The following is a 17312-nucleotide window of genomic DNA, read 5'->3' as shown; positions in this document are numbered from 1 at the left end:
GAAAGTAACTACAGCGACGGAAAAGAAATCGAGCACCAAGAAGGATATTTTACTATAAAAATACAGCGACCAGCCACTTTTTTTATTGCGTTTTATTTATGCCAATATGCATTTCGGGTTTGCACCCATCTTCAGCTGCCAAATTGCTTGTATCTTCAGTTTCTACAGTGGTACAATAGCGACAGCAGTTTGGATGCTGCACCTGGCCTGTGCAAAGGCAACGATTCCAATCATTTACTTCAATTTCGCGAATTTAAAGTTACGCACTATCAGTTGTTCAGTTTACTTACATTCTCCTCTCCTTGTTTTTTCTTGGCCTTTCTTCTTTTTTGTAACAGCACAAACACTTTTTGTCACGTATTTTACACAGGCGCACTGCGTTATCCGCCACGTTGTCGACTGGCAGTTTTGTTTACATACAAGCAGTTTATCTCTGGACAGAGTTATATTTTACGAAAGTTTTGAGGTTCTAGTTAAGCTACTGTTTACTAAACATTTGATAGTGCGTAACTTTAAACTCGCGAAATTGAAGTAAATGATTGGAATCGTTGCTTTTGCACAGGCCAGGTGCAGCATCCAAACTGCTGTCGATATTTTACCACTGTAGAAACTGAAGATACAAGCAATTTGCCAGCTGAAGATGGGTGCAAACCCGAAATGCATATCGGCATAAATAAAACGCAATAGAAAAAGTGGCTGGTCGCTGTAATTTTATAGTAAAATATCCTTCTTGGTGCTCGATTTATTTTCCGTCGCTGTAGTTACTTTCCACACTGCCACGTTACACGCTACAATTCGGAGTCCTCTATAAGCAAAGGGCCGGCCGTTGTGGCCGAGCAGTTCTAGGCGCTTCAGTCCGGAACCGCGCTGCTGCTACGGTCGCAGGTTCGAATCCTGCCTCGGGCATGGATGTGTGTGATGTCCTTAGGTTAGTATAGGCTCTAGGGGACTGGTGACCTCAGGTGTTAAGTCCCATAGTGCTTAGAGCCATTTGAACCATTTTTTTATAAGCAAGCGGTAAAGTCGACCGAGTACTGTACATGACATAAAATCGCAGCTGATATTGAGAACAGTATAAACAATTCGGAGACATTACTTTTCAGCATGCCCTCGTAGTTACACAACTGAACCTTGTCGGTCTCCGTGATTCCTGCCCAGTCATTGAAATCACCTGTCCTTCCCGTATTGCCTGAATTACACGCCAGAACGTGGACTACAGCGATCTTCGGTGGGAAGGATAAGCATTTGCCTTTCGGGTTGGCCGACTCTGAGCTGCAAGCCAGTAGCAGCAGCGGCGGGGCTGTTGCTTTATCGCGGACCTGCGACCCAGCCAGCCAGCAGCAGCCGCTATCGCGCACACCTGTTGGCGTGACGTACGCGTGACGTCACCAGAGCAGTCGATACCTGGCGCGCCGCCAGCTCAGCACCCGCCTAAACACAGCCGCAGCCACGACGCGGTACAGTTCGCCGCACCCACTGCCACACACCGCCAACTCCCTCTGCGCCTGCAGGCTGTTTCCTAACGGTACTGTCTATTTCCCCTGTGAAGATGTCATTACTAACGAGAATATCAGGTGAAGACGTATGAAACTGGAATTTGGTGGGAATAATTACTCGTTTGTTGTTTGAAACTGGTAAACAATACTTTATTCAAAATAATCTTCATTGCTAATTATACATTTCTTCCAGCTGTCCGTCAGGCTATGAATGCCACGCCGAAAAACAGTTCTTCTTTTGAAGCGAACCAGTCAGCGGGCCACTTTCGTACATTTTCATACGAATTGAAGCATTGTTTTGCGAGGGCGCGAGTCAGTGATGCAAACAGATGATAATCGGACGGAGCCAAGTCTGGAGATAAACTTCATGCCCTAGTATTTCTCAACTGAACGCCTCGATCGTTTCCCTGGTCCGTTTTGCTGTGTGTGATGGCGCGTTCTCACGGAGCAATATGACTTTGTGTTGCCTATTTCCACAGCCGGCTGGAGTGACCGTGCGGTTCTAGACGATACGGTCTGGAGCCGAGCGACCGCTACGGTCGCAGGTTCGAATCCTGCCTCGGGCATGGATGTGTGTAATGTCCTTAGGTTAGTTAGGTTTAATTAGTTCTAAGTTCTAGGCGACTGATGACCTCAGAAGTTAAGTTGCATAGTGCTCAGAGCCATTTCAACCATTTTTGAACCTATTTCCATATTCCGATCATTTTTCACGTAATGCTCGATTCTGATCGATCATTTGCTGTTAGTAGCGATCAGCGTTAGCGGTTTCACCAGCTCATAGTAGATGACACCCTCCTGATCCCACCAAAGACAGAGCATTGTCTTCTTTCCAAAGCGATTTGGTTTTGTAGTGGATATCGATGGTTTGTCTGGATTCGCCATGATTTAAGACGCTTAGGATTATCCAAATGTATCCATTTTTCATCACCTATCACTATTCGATGGAGAAACGACATTCTTTGTATATGGCGAGCAGCATTTCACAAGTTGTCTTTCGATTTGCTTGCTGTCTTTCATTCAGTTCATGCGAAACCTATTTTCCCACTATCTGCACCTTTCCCATAGCTTTCGACTGAAGAGAAACGGCTTTCTGCGTCACATTCAATTGTTCCGCGAGTTCCTGTTGAATTAGATTATCATCTTCGTCCTATAAGGCCAGCAATTCGTTATCTTAGAAATTTTTTCAGTGGTTTCCCTCGTTCGTCGTTTCTCATGTCAGAATCGCCACTTTTGAATTTTTTGAACCACTCGAAACACTGTTTTCGCAAGAGCATGTCCGCCCAAAGCTTCGACAAACATTCGACGCGATTTTGCAGTAGTTGTCTTCAAATGATGACAGAAAAAGAATGGTGTCAGCAAATCTTAGTTCGAAGGCACAAAACTCGATATGTTTACTTGTTTGAAACAGGTGCCGATGTATGGAACTTGGGTTACTGTGTGTTGACATTCGTCGTCAGCCGTTACAGGAAGCAGATAGCGCTGCAGACGGGGTCTCGCGGGCCCTGCGCTAGCGGGTAGCACCATCTGTAGGAAAAGTCTGGTTTCATATTTCTACACCTGGTACGTGCCCCACCGGGACTCGAATTCGGATCTTCTGCTTTTCGCGAAAAACGGCTTTAACGACTGGGCTGGCTGAGCAAGTTTGCAGGTCTGCCTCAAACTTTCATTATCTCTGGTGCTTCGTGCTATTTCCAAACACTGCAGCCAGAACTCGTTGGATGGGTTAGGAGGCAATAATACCACTGGGGTCACGGGGACGGTGGGGGACCGTGGCTTATCACTCCGTCTGGATCCAAACCAGTTGAATTAGATTGAATTGAAATGAATGGAGTCAATTGGAACCTAACAAGAGGAAACATAAATGACAATGTAAATTAGCGTCTCGCCTGGAGATCAGTATTACCGTAAATCTACTGATCTTATGACTCATTTCTGTACCTTTAGAGGAGAGGAGTTTGTTTACTTGTTTACATCTGACTCGATTCTATGCGTCAACTCATCAGAACAATGTTGCCCATTCCATTACGTACACAATGTGTCCTCCGCTATATGCCGCGGAATGGACTGCGGACAACGAGGGTAAAAAAATGAAAGGCGGAAAATAAGTAACTCCCTTGGTGAATGCTTAGAGGAAGTCGTACGGCATGTTTGGCTGGGAGACTTCGAGGGGTAGTGGTAGGTGATTCACGTCGATAATGAATTAGAATGGACCCAAAATTGAACCCTGGGGCAGTGAAACTCTACAACGGAAGCAGTAGGTCACTAAAGAGGGCTATAAAGTGATAAAGAGTGCACCAGAGATAGAGATAGAGATGGAGAGATAGATAGGTAGAGAGAGAGAGAGAGAGAGAGAGAGAGAGAGAGAGAGAGCATCATACACTACTACACATGTGTCCGCAATCTGATATCGTCACAAAAACAATACCCTCTGTCGTAAGACGCACGACTGCCACCACTGCTCGCTCAGCAAGTAATCGATGTTCTCGTTTTCTCCATTGTCTGGAGTGCAACGCCGAAAAGCCCTGTTCTAGTGACCTTAATTGAAGTTTCCACGCTGCTTTCGACACGCACAAAGGCACCAACGAGTCGTTTTGCGAACGCTGTTTAATGCAGTACGGGAGGAACGGGAGACCAAAACATTTGCCTCTGGCACACAAATGCGTCCCCAGGTCATTGCCTTTGTTTACATGTAAACAAATCCTTCACGATCCTAGCGCGCCAACCGGAAACAGGAAAACTACCACCTCCACCGTAACACATGTTACCTAAATTACTTTAGGACAATAAGCGGCATTGCTCTTGCCTCTACTCTCAAGGAGACGTTACATTTTTAATCAGTTTCCTTCTTTTATTTTCATATCGTTACTCTATACTTTAGTGTCCACTACATTATGACTATTCTTATTTCGCATCAAAAAAATGGTTCAAATGGTTCTGAGCGCTATGGGACTTAACTGCTGTGGTCATCAGTCCCCTAGAACTTAGAACTAATTAAACCTAGCTAACCTAAGGACACCACACACATCCATGCACGAGGCAGAATTCGAACCTGCGACCGTAGCAGTCGCTCGGTTCCAGACTGTAGCGCTTAGAACCGCTCGACCACTTCGGCCGGCTATTTCGCATCCGTTTTTGCCATTTCCGAACGAAAGTAAAAAATGCAACAACCAAGGAGGAAACGTAGCGGTTGGTGATGAACTGCAGTGTGTGATAGTCATTTATTTTCGCGTATTTACGAGGAGAAGTCGTAAAGTTTTATCATCTCTAAAAGTCAAGCTGTGACGGTGAAATTTGTACATGGCGTTGGCTCTTCTCTGCGTATCTTCTTCTTTGCTTCATGTATTAAGCAAATTGCCTATTACGCTATCCGTCTCTTGCAGAGTCTTCCCCACATTTGCCGTGCATTTATAATTTGTAGCGTTTATCGGAAATATTTCATCATTCATGCGGTCTTCATGTTCTTTCCATTTTCTCCTATTTTACGTTATTTTTTCGTTTAGGTTACGTATTCTTAAATCTTTCCGTATATCTTCATTTGTTTGTCGATCCTCCCTTGTACATCCTTACACTCTTCTTATAAATCTCATTTATTGATCCCGTATTCTACTTTCTTGCCGCCTTGTTGTTGCCCATGTTTCACATACATAAGGGTTGGTACTGCTATTGTTTCATAAAACTTCAGGTGGATTTCTTTCCTGAGTTTATTCTGCAAACTTTTTTACGGTGGTTCCACATAAGCAAGTACATTTATTTAATTTTTTTGTCCATGTCACGGGTTTATTCGTAACTGATGTCGTACCCTAAATATTTAAAATGTTTTACTTACTCCAAGATATTATTTTTCAATAGTGTTTTAGATCTTACTGGTTGTCTGCCCTGAAATGCCATCACTTTCGTTTTATCTGCCGACAGTGCAGTGTTAGGTTGTAATTTTAGGCTGTTTTCTGCAACTTATAGACCTGAACCATCTTCATTCTCTGTAATCAATGTCATGATCTAAAAGAACTCTATTTATGTTCAACATATTTCATTTGCTGATAACTTCATATATATAATGAATGTTGTTGTTGTATTTCTGATATCTATAACAATTTCGGTGTTTGTTTATTGACTCCTAATAGAATTTAAAAAGTGAGATGGATAAGCTCGATCAGCCATGATATTCCATATCATTTCTCTATTCACATTATCGAATGCTTTCTCAAAATTCACAAAAGCAAGATGGGTTTCCCTACTGCACTCTGTTCTATAACTTACTGCTGTGCAAAAACATTGGCAATATTTGATCGTCGTTTTCTAAAACCTGATTGTTCTTCAGATATTAGCTTTTTCATGATATTTTTAAGTTTTGCATTCAGGATATTGGCTGAATCCAGGAGGCTTATGCCGGCCGGTGTGGCCGTGCGGTTCTAGGCGCTACAGTCTGGAACTGCGAGACCGCTACGGTCGCAGGTTCGAATCCTGCATCCGGCATGGATGTGTGTGATGTCCTTAGGTTAGTTAGGTTTAAGTAGTTCTAAGTTCTAGGGGACTGATGACCTCAGAAGTTTAGTCCCATAGTGCTCAGAGCCATTTGAACCAGGAGGCTTATACCTCTACATTTATACCATACAGTTCTATAGTAACACCATCTTAACTATTTCCCATTTTTTGTAGCTTTTACAGCTTCGCTCAGTTCTGTCATGTCAGTATCAACCAGGCATTTTGTGTCATTTAATTCAGGTAACGTCTGAATTAAAGCATTATCATACCATAATTTATTGCCGGCCGGAGTGGCCGCGCGGTTAAAGGCGCTTCAGTCTGGAACTGCACGACCGCTACGGTCGCAGGTTCGAATCCTGCCTCGGGCATGGATGTGTGTGATGTCCTTAGGTTAGTTAGGTTTAAGTAGTTCTAAGTTCTAGGGGACTGATGACCTCAGATGTTAAGTCCCATAGTGCTCAGAGTCATTTGAACCATAATTTATTATAATGGCCTATCCATTTGCTGTCCTATATTATTAACAAATGTACTATCATTTTGTTGTCTGTTGAGTGATTTCATCACTTTATAAGCGATAATTTGTCTGCCATGTAAACCTTGTTCTATTTTGCTAATAAAGCGTTCTCCTGATTCTGCGTGCGCTTTCTGAGTTAATTCTCTTCTCTTTATATTTATTATACCTTTCATTAGTGGGATTATTCATGTAGGGCGTGAAAGTTTCTTGTTTTTCTTTAGTTGCTATTTCCATTTCTAGTGTCTAGATCCTTACTCCTCTACGTTTCCTGTATTTCCTTTCCTTCTCCATAACCTCATTAGCTATGTTCGATTTGGCTGTTTATAAGTTTTTTCCTTTCTTCTTCCAAGTCTTCTACCGTTTCTAAATTTGCTAATGTGTGTGTGTGTGTGTGTGTGTGTGTGTGTGTGTGTGTGTGTGTGTGTCAATCGCTTCCGGCAGAGATCTCTTATGCTGCCATCTTCTAAAAGATAAACTTTAAGAAAGTTTTCTTGCTTTTGATCCTTAATTGATCTCTTCGGTTTTCTCTATTTTGCATAGCTGTCAAGCATTTGAGTCCAATATGAAGTGATCTGATTCGATATCCACTCCTCGATAACTCTGATATCTCTAACCTCTCCAGTTCGTATTCTGTATGTGCTTGGCAATGATTTCTTCTCTATCCGAGGAAAGAAGAAGTCGGTGCCAAGTCAGGAGAATACTGCGAAGGGGATGGCGGGGAGGAGGAGGGGGGGGGGGGGGGGGATTTGATAGTTCACGAAAGTGCGTGTGTGAACCTGTTCTTCGCAGAATGGCTGGGACGTCTCCGTGGAGCAAATACACCGCGTAGGACAGTCCATGATCTCATCAGGTGACTTCAGTAGTATGTTTCTATGGCGGTTTCATCTTACGAACATATTCTGTTAGCTCCACAGCATGGCACTTCCAAAGCGGTGATGACTCCACATGGCTGCTTTGTTCGCTTTGCTCCATCATCTCAGGGTCGTAGTGATACAGCCAGCACTCGTCCATGACTTTCATCTGGACCGGCCTGACACAGCTGCAATATATTCGCTGCTGCCTCGGTTTCGGCGGGCTTATTGAGTAGGTGACTGGTTCCCAACACTGTGGCTAATCACCTCTTGAGCAGTAAAATGTACGAGGCTTGCCCGGAAAGTAATGCACCGCATTTTTTTTCTCAGCCGAAAACGATGCTACGAATGCGAAACGTCACGTATTTATTATCTGAAGTGTCCTGATCAAGCGCGCCAGTTTCCGTCACTTCCGACAGATAGCTTAGCAGCAGGATAGTTTCAAAATGATATCTGTAGGTGATGTACGTTAAAAGGAACGTGGCGTCATTGATTTTATCACTGCAGAGAAAGAAACTGTGGGGAATATTCACAAACGGTTGTACAAAATCTGTGGAGCATCTGCTGTCGACAGAAGTCCAATTAGCAACTGGACACGGAGGGTGAGGTCATTAGAAGGCGGTTCGGCGGAGCCCCACGATTTGCAGCGGTCGGGGAGACAATCCCATCCACTGCTATCACACCTCACTCACCTGATTCAGCCCCCTTGGACTTCCACTTGTTTCTGCCATTAAAGGATGCCATTCATGGAAGATATTGTGAGGACGATGAGGAGGTGATTCATACAGTGAAGCACCAGCTCCGCCACCAGGACAGGGATTGGTACCGACAGGGCATACACGCCCTTGTTTCGCGCTGGAGGAAGGCCAAAGAACGGGGTGGAAAAGCAGGGTGTGCAGATAAAACACCATTCTTTCGTATGTGTAATTCACATTATGTTCAATAAGGAACTGCTGAAGGAAAAAACTGCGGTACATTACTTTCTGGGCAACCCTCGTAATTCTTTGAGTGTGAAAAAGTTCAACTGTGTTTCGATCACGAGACTAAATTATTTTTAAAGGGTCATTACTATTATCACTATTTTATTTGATCTTAAACTGATTACACAAATTGTCGATGTGATTTTTTTTTTAAATCCTAGAATTAACGCATGACACAATGTATTGGTTGCAGCTTATGAAATGAATGTACGATCATCTTCATCCTTACATGGACCACTCACTGTACACGTACTTTGTACTTTGCACCATGCATCTCTGACAGTAAAACTATGTCATATACATCTCTCTGAATTGCTGGATTGCTGGCAGTTCACGCAATATATAAGAAATAGGTGCTTTATTCACTTTGCAACAGTAAACGAACTAATTGGTAGCACAGCGGTTACAGTGTGAAACCTATTACATTGCTGTAAGGCCTACACATTATTATTATTATTATTTTAATAATAATAATAATATTAGTGACAGTGAGTGACAGTGATCAGACACAAAAGCACTGGCAGCCTGAAGTCCCCTAATTTCTGTCACTTCACAGGTAAAGAGTCGAGCAAGCAAGTGATTTACAAACAGTAGGCCTATGTATAGAGCATACACTTTAATTTGCTTGTTTTTAAATGGCGGTAAATAACATTCATTTTACTTTTAAAAATAAAGTTCAAAGAAAATTATTTTTCATTCTAAAAGTTTGTTAGTCGCTATCGTTTATGTTGGAGGTGGGGTGGGGGAGAGGAGGGGGTTCTAGCTAATATCTGATTGTACTGAGGGGTAATAGTCTCAGAAACATTGGGAACCACTGGAGTACGTGAGAGCAGACGCGAAACCCTGTGACCTTTCTGTCGTGTTCAAAAGGTCGTGCAAGATATTTAAAACAGATCCATGATTGATTTTCATTTCCCCTCTACGAGCTCGACAGTAATACTCCGGCCTTCAAGCACCTTAGCTTCCGCTTCCTTTGTGATTCTCTGTTGTTCACAGACAGATAGGCTACCACTTCGCCATTCGGACTTCCTTGACTATTCTGGCGCCGCGTGACCACAGTGTCATAGAAATTAAAATTTTAATTCTTACTGATCAAAGTAGTTCGAGAAATTTATTTGCCTACCTTTTTATCATTCTGTATTGATTTACTTGCCTTACAATCCTCCTGTTGTTGTTGTTGTTGTTGTGGTCTTCAGTCCTGAGACTGGTTTGATGCAACTCTCCATGTTACTCTATCATGTGCAAGCTTCTCCATCTCCCAGTACCTGCTGCAACCTACATCCTTCTGAATCTGCTTAGTGTATTCATCTCTTGGTCTCCCTCTACGATTTTTACCCTCCACGCTGCCCTCCAATACTAAATTGGTGATCCCTTGATTCCTCAGAACATGTCTTACCAACCGATCCCTTCTTCTGGTCAAGCTGTGCCACAAACTTCTTTTCTCCCCAATCCTATTCAATACTTCCTCATTAGTTATGTGATCTCTACCCATCTAATCTTCAGCATTCTTCTGTAGCACCACATTTCGAAAGCTTCTATTCCCTTCTTGTCCAAACTATTTATCGTCCATGTTTCACTTCCATGCATGGCTACACTCCATACAAATACTTTCAGAAATGACTTCCTGACACTTAAATCTATACTCTTCAGAAACGCTTTCCTTGCCATTGCCAGTCTACATTTTATATCCTCTCTAAAATGGTTCAAATGGCTCTGAGCACTATGGGACTTAACAGCTATGGTCATCAGTCCCCTAGAACTTAGAACTACTTAAACCTAACTAACCTAAGGTCATCACACAACACCCAGTCATCACGAGGCAGAGAAAATCCCTGACCCCGCCGGGAATCGAACCCGGGAACCCGGGCGCGGGAAGCGAGAACGCTACCGCACGACCACGAGCTGCGGACAATATATCCTCTCTACTTCGACCATCATCAGTTATTTTGCTCCCCAAATAGCAAAACCCCTTTACTGCTTTAAGTGTCTCATTTCCTAATGTAATTCCCTCAGCATCACCCGACTTAATTCGACTACATTCCATTGTCCTCCTATTCATAACAATTGTGATATACAAGAAATAAATGTAAATTAAAAAATAAAGAATTCATTTGGGGATCGAGGAGAGGCTTTTCGCTCCCCGACCAAATGCCATGGTTGCTACACCAACGGCGCTTTCGTTCACCATCGTGTAGCTTATGGATGCGTAAGGGGTAGCCGTAACAGCTTCTTTCCTCAATTTCTACAGAAATAGTCGTTTGTGGACCCATATACGACGATGAAAAATGCTCAATTTTCAATCTATACCGTCAAGTTTGAGTCGATTGCCCGTGGTGAAATTTAGGGTGATTTTTCTCAAAAACGGAGGGGTGTAGAGCCAAAATACCTGAGAGCTTTTCTTTTAGGTTGCACATAAGCGACCTGCCAAACACGAGCCGAATCGGTTGTCCGTGTCTGAGACATTTGCTTTGTCTGCGATGATTGTTGCAGCGTTGTTCCGCCTCAAATTCAGAAAACGATTCACCTCACAATACTTCACGTTATCAGTGTGCTGCGCTTGTTTCTACATCTACATATCGCGAGCCATACTGTCTATGGCGGAGGGTACTTTGTGTATCAGTGTCACTTCGCTCTTTTCCTGTTCCAGTCACGTACGGTCACCAGGAAGAACGATTGCTTGGTAAGCCTCCGTGTGAGCTCGAATCACTTTGACTTTGTCTTGATGATCTCTTCGAGAGATAAACGTAGGAGGAAGCAATATACTCGTTGACTCTTCTAGGAACGCACGCTCTCGCAACTTTAACAGTACCGTGATCCACAACGCCTCTCTTGCTGCGTCTGCCATTGGAGATGGCCGAGCATCTCCTTGACGCTTTCGCGCTTGTTAAATGAACCTGCAACGAAACGTGCTGCACTTCTTTGTACCTTCCCTACTTCCTGTACTGTTCCTATTCGGTACATATCCCACACTGACGAGGAGTATTCAGGTATCTGTCGAACGGGTGTTTTGCTAGCTACTTCCTTTGTTGGTGAACTACTTTTCCTGAGGATTCTTTCAATGAATCTCAGTCTCGCATCTGCCTTGGTTTACGATTAATTGTATGTGGTCGTTACATTTCAAATCGTTTCGTACGCATAATCATAGATACTTTATGGAAATAACTGCTTCCCATGATTATTCTGTAATTGTGTAATCATACGATAAAAAGCCTTTCTGTCTATGTATTCTCAATATGTTACATTTGTTTGTAAAGAGGGTCAACTGCCATTCCCTGGACCGAGCGGCGATCCTCTGCAGGTCTTCTTGCATTTCGCTATAATTTTCCAGCGGCGCTGCTTCTCTGTATACCACAGCATCCGCTGTGAAAAGCCTCATGGAACTTCCGACGTTATCTACTAGGTCATTTATACAGAGTGTAAAGCGTATAACTGCAAATATTTTTTATGGTGGCTGAGGAAGGAGTAATGAACAACATTACATCAGTATTTACGTCATTTGCAGACTAATAATTATAGCTATTACGAGTAGTGTTTTTTAGGTTGGTTAGTACCTCCGAGAACATGTGGCAAGCACAGGCCAGTAATGCTTAATTTCCCCTGGGGAGCAGGTCAGGTGTTGACGTGTAGGCGTAGTCCACTTAGTGGCGCAGTTAAGACCTTGCAGAGATTATCAGGTAGTAAATTATGTTACGTGTTTGTTGGAAGACAATTCGACACAGAGAAAAAACCACCTACAGACTGTACGGTATATTAACGTGCCACATATAACAATATCTGCACTTATACCCGTTACAGCTGCATATATTCTGGGAAGTAATGGTTCTATAGAACTATCCTGCGGCACACCTGCGGTGACCTTTATGTCTGAAGACTTATCTCCGTTGAGAATTACACGCTGTGTTCTGATTCGCTAGAAACTCTTCGATCCAGTCACACAGCTGGTCTGATATTTCTTACGCACGTACATTGTTCAGTAGGCGGCAGTGTGGAACTACAAGGTGGTCCATTGATCGTGACCGGGCCAAATATCTCACGAAATAAGCGTCTAACAAAAAAAAAAAAAAACTACAAAGAACGAAACTTGTCTAGCTTGAAGGGAGAAACCAGATGGCGCTATGGTTGGTCCGCTAGATGGCGCTTCCATAGGTCAAACGGATATCAACTACGATTTTTTAAAACAGGAACCCCCATTTATTACATACTCGTGTAGTACGTAAAGAAATATGAATGTTTTAGTTGGACCACTTTTTTAGCTTTGTGATAGATGGCGTTGTAATAGTCACAAACGTGTAAGTACGTGGTATCACGTAACATTCCGTCAGTGCCGACGGTATTTGCTTCGTGATACATTACCCGTGTTAAAATGGACCGTTTAACAATTGCGGAAAAGGTCGATATCGTGTTGATGTATGGCTATTGTGATCAAATTGCCCAACGGGCGTGTGCTATGTATGCTGCTCGGTATCCTGGACGACATCATCCAAGTGTCCGGACCGTTCGCCGGATAATTACGTTATTTAAGGAAACAGGAAGTATTCAGCCACATGTGAAACATCAACCACGAACTGCAACAAATGATGATGCCGAAGTAGGTGTTTTAGCTGCTGTTGCGGCTAAACCGCACATCAGTAACAGATAAATTGCACGAGAATCGGGAATCTCAAAAACGTCGGTGTTGAGAATGCTACATCAACATCGATTGCATCCTTACCATATTTCTATGCACCAGGAATTGCATGGCGACGACTTTGAACGTCGTGTACAGTTCCGCCACTGGGCACAAGAGAAATTACGGGACGATGGCAGATGTTTTGCACTTGTTCGATTTAGCGACGAAGCGTCTTTCGCCAACAGCTGTAACGTAAACCGGCATAATATACACTATTGGGCAACGGAAAATCCACGATGGCTGCGACAAGTGGAACATCAGCGACCTTGGCGGGTTAATGCATGGTGCAGCATTATTGGAGGAAGGATAATTGGCCCCATTTTAGCGATGACAATCTAAATGGTGCAATGTATGCTGATTTCCTACATAATGTTCTACAGATGTTACTACAAGATGTTTCACTGCATGACAGAATGGCGATTTACTTCCAACATGATGGATGGCCGGCACATAGCTCGCGTGTTGTTGAAGCGTTATTGAATAGCACATTTCACGACAGGTGGATTGGTCGTCGAAGCACCATACCATGGCCCGCACGTTCACCGGATCTGATGTCCCCGGATTTCTTTCTGTGGGGAAAGTTGAAGGATATTTGCTATCGTGATCCACCGACAGCGCCTGACAACATGCGTCAGCGCATTGCCAATGCATGTGCGAACATTACGGATGGCGAACTACTCGCTGTTGAGAGGATTGTCGGTACATGTATTACCAAATGCATTGAGGTTGACAGACATCATTTTGAGCATTTATTGCATTAAGGGGCTCCGGAACGCCCTATACTTGCAATGTTAAAATAACGCTTATAAATTACATCTTTCCTCACAAAGTATTTGAGGTAGGAAGTTGAAATTTTTACAGATTATTTATTGGAATATGGGCTACAACTTAACACAGGGATTTTACAAAATTTTAGTTTAGTTATTAAAGATGATTTTTTTCAATTGTAATGAAAATTCACAACATTTTTTTGCAATTTTTTATTTATATATTCAAAAATATACAGTTTTCTGGAAAAAGGCTGTGTTAAATTATGCAGAAGGTACTGTGTAACATTTATTGAACGTTTGAAACAAATATGTTTGGAAGATCCTGAGAAAACATGTAATTAGTATGAGAAAATAAAAGTTTTGGGAATCGAGCGACAAAGATTGGATTAACTTTTTAGTGCATTCCAGGTCCATAGGATGGATTATCTTCATCCTCTGCAAATTCCTCCTCCAGCTTCCTCTTGTTCCTGCTCCTGTTTACTCTTGCTTGTATTTCTAGACTCTTTACAGCCCTGTCTGCAGCCCGAAGGCGTTCCTTGTCTAAAGCAAGCATCGCTCGTTGTTGTGTTCGTAGATTTTGCTACCATTTTCTTCAGTTGCAGTTACTACAACACTGTTCCAAAAGGTGGTCATGTATGAACACTTATCACATTTCAGTTGTATTTCACTAGCAAGCCCTACGTGCTTTATTATGGAGAGTTCCAGACCAACTTCACTACAATGAATACATCTTACACAGTTTGAAAAAATTCCTTTGAGAACCGACATATCAAATATTTCATTCACATCCGATTCGCCCATAAAACATTCATAGTTTTCACTCATTGAACCAAGCTTCTTCTGTGAAGTATTTTCTTTCCCACTTTGACTGCTATGGGCAGGTGTACTTGAGAGGTTAGGTTCACTCACTTGGTTATCGTCTTTATTGTTTACAGTAATAACACATACCTTTGGCTTTCCAACATTTCTCCTTTTCTTGAAAGCCTTCAGAGGATTTCTAATAACTTTACTTTTACTCATTATTATACTTCAACAAAACAGAGACTCAAGAAACAGAATTAATTACGAATATTTTCGAGATAACGACAGAGTAAATAAACATGAAACAATCGACAATCACACCAGCGAAATATATTGAACCATCACAGGTTAGCCACAACACATACTTTATCTCACATCACTAAAATATACCTAATGAACACGGACGTTAATAATAACACCATTTGACAGCAGTTTAACAGCGCCACAGTGGGTCACGCCCATGGAGAACACATTTCAAAAAAAATTTAAAAATAGTTGTAGTCTTCGGAATTGAATAAATTATATATCTATTAAAAGGTAATAGTCTGCAGATTCAGAAAACGCAAAAAAGTAAAAATTGAACTTTTCATGATTTTGAGCCTTTCCGGAGCCCCTTAATGTGGTATTTACAGGTAATCACGCTGTAACAGCATGCGTTGTCAGAAATGATAAGTTCACAAAGGTACATGTATCACATTGGAACAACCGAAATAAAATGTTAAAACGTACCTACGTTCTGTATTTTAATTTAAAAAACCTACCTGTTACCAACTGTTGGTCTAAAATTGTGAGCCATATGTTTGTGACTATTACAGCGCCATCTATCACAAAGCGAAAAATGTGGTCCAACTAAAACATTCGTATTTCTTTACGTACTACACGAGTATGTAATAAAAATGGGGATTCCTATTAAAAAAAAAAACAGTTGATATCCGTTTGACCTATGGCAGCGCCATCTAGCGGGCCAACCATAGCGCCATCTGGTTTCCCCCTTCAACCTAGACTAGTTTCGTTCTTTGTACTTTTTTCGTTTGACGCTTATTTCGTGAGATATTTGGCCCGGTCACGATCAATGGACCACCCTGTATATCGAACATCTTTCAGAAGACAAGGAACAGGGCATTTACCTGGTTACTCTGCCGGACTGCTGTGGTAGTGGAGGACTGTAGACATATATCTGCAAACAAACAAAAAAGTGGTTGCATAACTCAAACTTTACTGTTTTCCAAGTTGATTAATTAAAATTTTATGACAGTCCTTCGCAGGCAGGTGAAAAATCGGCTGTAATATTCACAATGTACTACAGTTGCAACTATACTTTGCGAGGCACCTGGCAATGTGTGGCGGAGAGTACTTTTGTACAGAAATACATACACTGTAAAGATTGTCCACTGAGCGAAACGCAGTTTCTTTCTATTTGATCCATAAATGTTTCAGTTTTGTGTCACCATCACCAGTGAGTTCCACAGACCTGGACTCTTTAAAACAAGATGATGGTACAGTTACGTGTTTTGTAAACAGTAATGCAGTGCGTGTTTTGGAGTATACAATGACGTGCTAAAACGTAATGCCTCCGAATATTTTATGTGAAACCTCTTAAAGTTTTTGACATAAAACAAACGTTATTGACATTCTACATCTTTATTCTTCGTCTCTACAAATATTATTTCTTAATACATTCGTCCTAAAGACGCGCACATTTCTCTCAAGAGAGACCAGTTTGTTGATACCGTCATTGTAGAATGTTTGACTTTGTTGGCAGAGGTGCAACCTCACGTCTGCTTGTATTTACATTGCTATCAAAGTGAAGTCCAATAATGTGTTCTTTCGTGCATGGTCTGGTATTGTCATGCTGAAGGAGAGCATGCTCCATATGTGGACGAACTCATCGAATTCGAAACACGATTGCAGCACGTTCTTCCCCACGCGCCGCCATAGTTCCGTTACACACTGCCATGTTACGCGCTACATTTCGGAGCCCTCTAGCGACAGAAGGCTGCAAATATCTAGAATTGTAGACTGAAGATGCAGGTTGTTAATAACGTTTGTTTTATATGAAAAGCATTAAGAGTTTTCACATTAAAAATTCAGAGGCACTATTTCTTATCCCGTCCTCGTACTTAAAAGGTTCTTGACAGGATGGAAACGACGATAAATGTGATTCATGCAGCAGTGTTCAAAGAACAATTAACTAATAAATAGCAGTAAATAAAACTAGCATTAACTCATACACCAAAACTTTCATTTCAAGCTAACTTTCTTTCGTTACATTTAGAGTACAGTAGCGCCGACAAATTGTTTTCACTTGCAGATGACAAACTGTACTGATATGTCAGCTAAACTACACTCCTGGAAATGGAAAAAAGAACACATTGACACCGGTGTGTCAGACCCACCATACTTGCTCCGGACACTGCGAGAGGGCTGTACAAGCAATGATCACACGCACGGCACAGCGGACACACCAGGAACCGCGGTGTTGGCCGTCGAATGGCGCTAGCTGCGCAGCATTTGTGCACCGCCGCCGTCAGTGTCAGCCAGTTTGCCGTGGCATACGGAGCTCCATCGCAGTCTTTAACACTGGTAGCATGCCGCGACAGCGTGGACGTGAACCGTATGTGCAGTTGACGGACTTTGAGCGAGGGCGTATAGTGGGCATGCGGGAGGCCGGGTGGACGTACCGCCGAATTGCTCAACACGTGGGGCGTGAGGTCTCCACAGTACATCGATGTTGTCGCCCGTGGTCGGC

The 17312-nt window shown here is 42.5% G+C and overlaps 1 protein-coding gene across 2 annotated transcripts in view; it reads left to right on the top strand.

Annotated features, from left to right (window-relative positions):
• Positions 1–17312, top strand: part of LOC126481064 (neural proliferation differentiation and control protein 1) — a 1141454-nt gene that overhangs the window by 379211 nt on the left and 744931 nt on the right. The window lies entirely within an intron of this gene.

This window comes from Schistocerca serialis, chromosome 5 (genome assembly GCF_023864345.2).
Source record: "Schistocerca serialis cubense isolate TAMUIC-IGC-003099 chromosome 5, iqSchSeri2.2, whole genome shotgun sequence".
In the NCBI taxonomy this organism is placed as follows: domain Eukaryota; kingdom Metazoa; phylum Arthropoda; class Insecta; order Orthoptera; family Acrididae; genus Schistocerca; species Schistocerca serialis.
The sequence above is the reverse complement of the archived record's forward strand: the minus strand, read 5'-3'. Positions and strand labels throughout refer to the sequence as shown.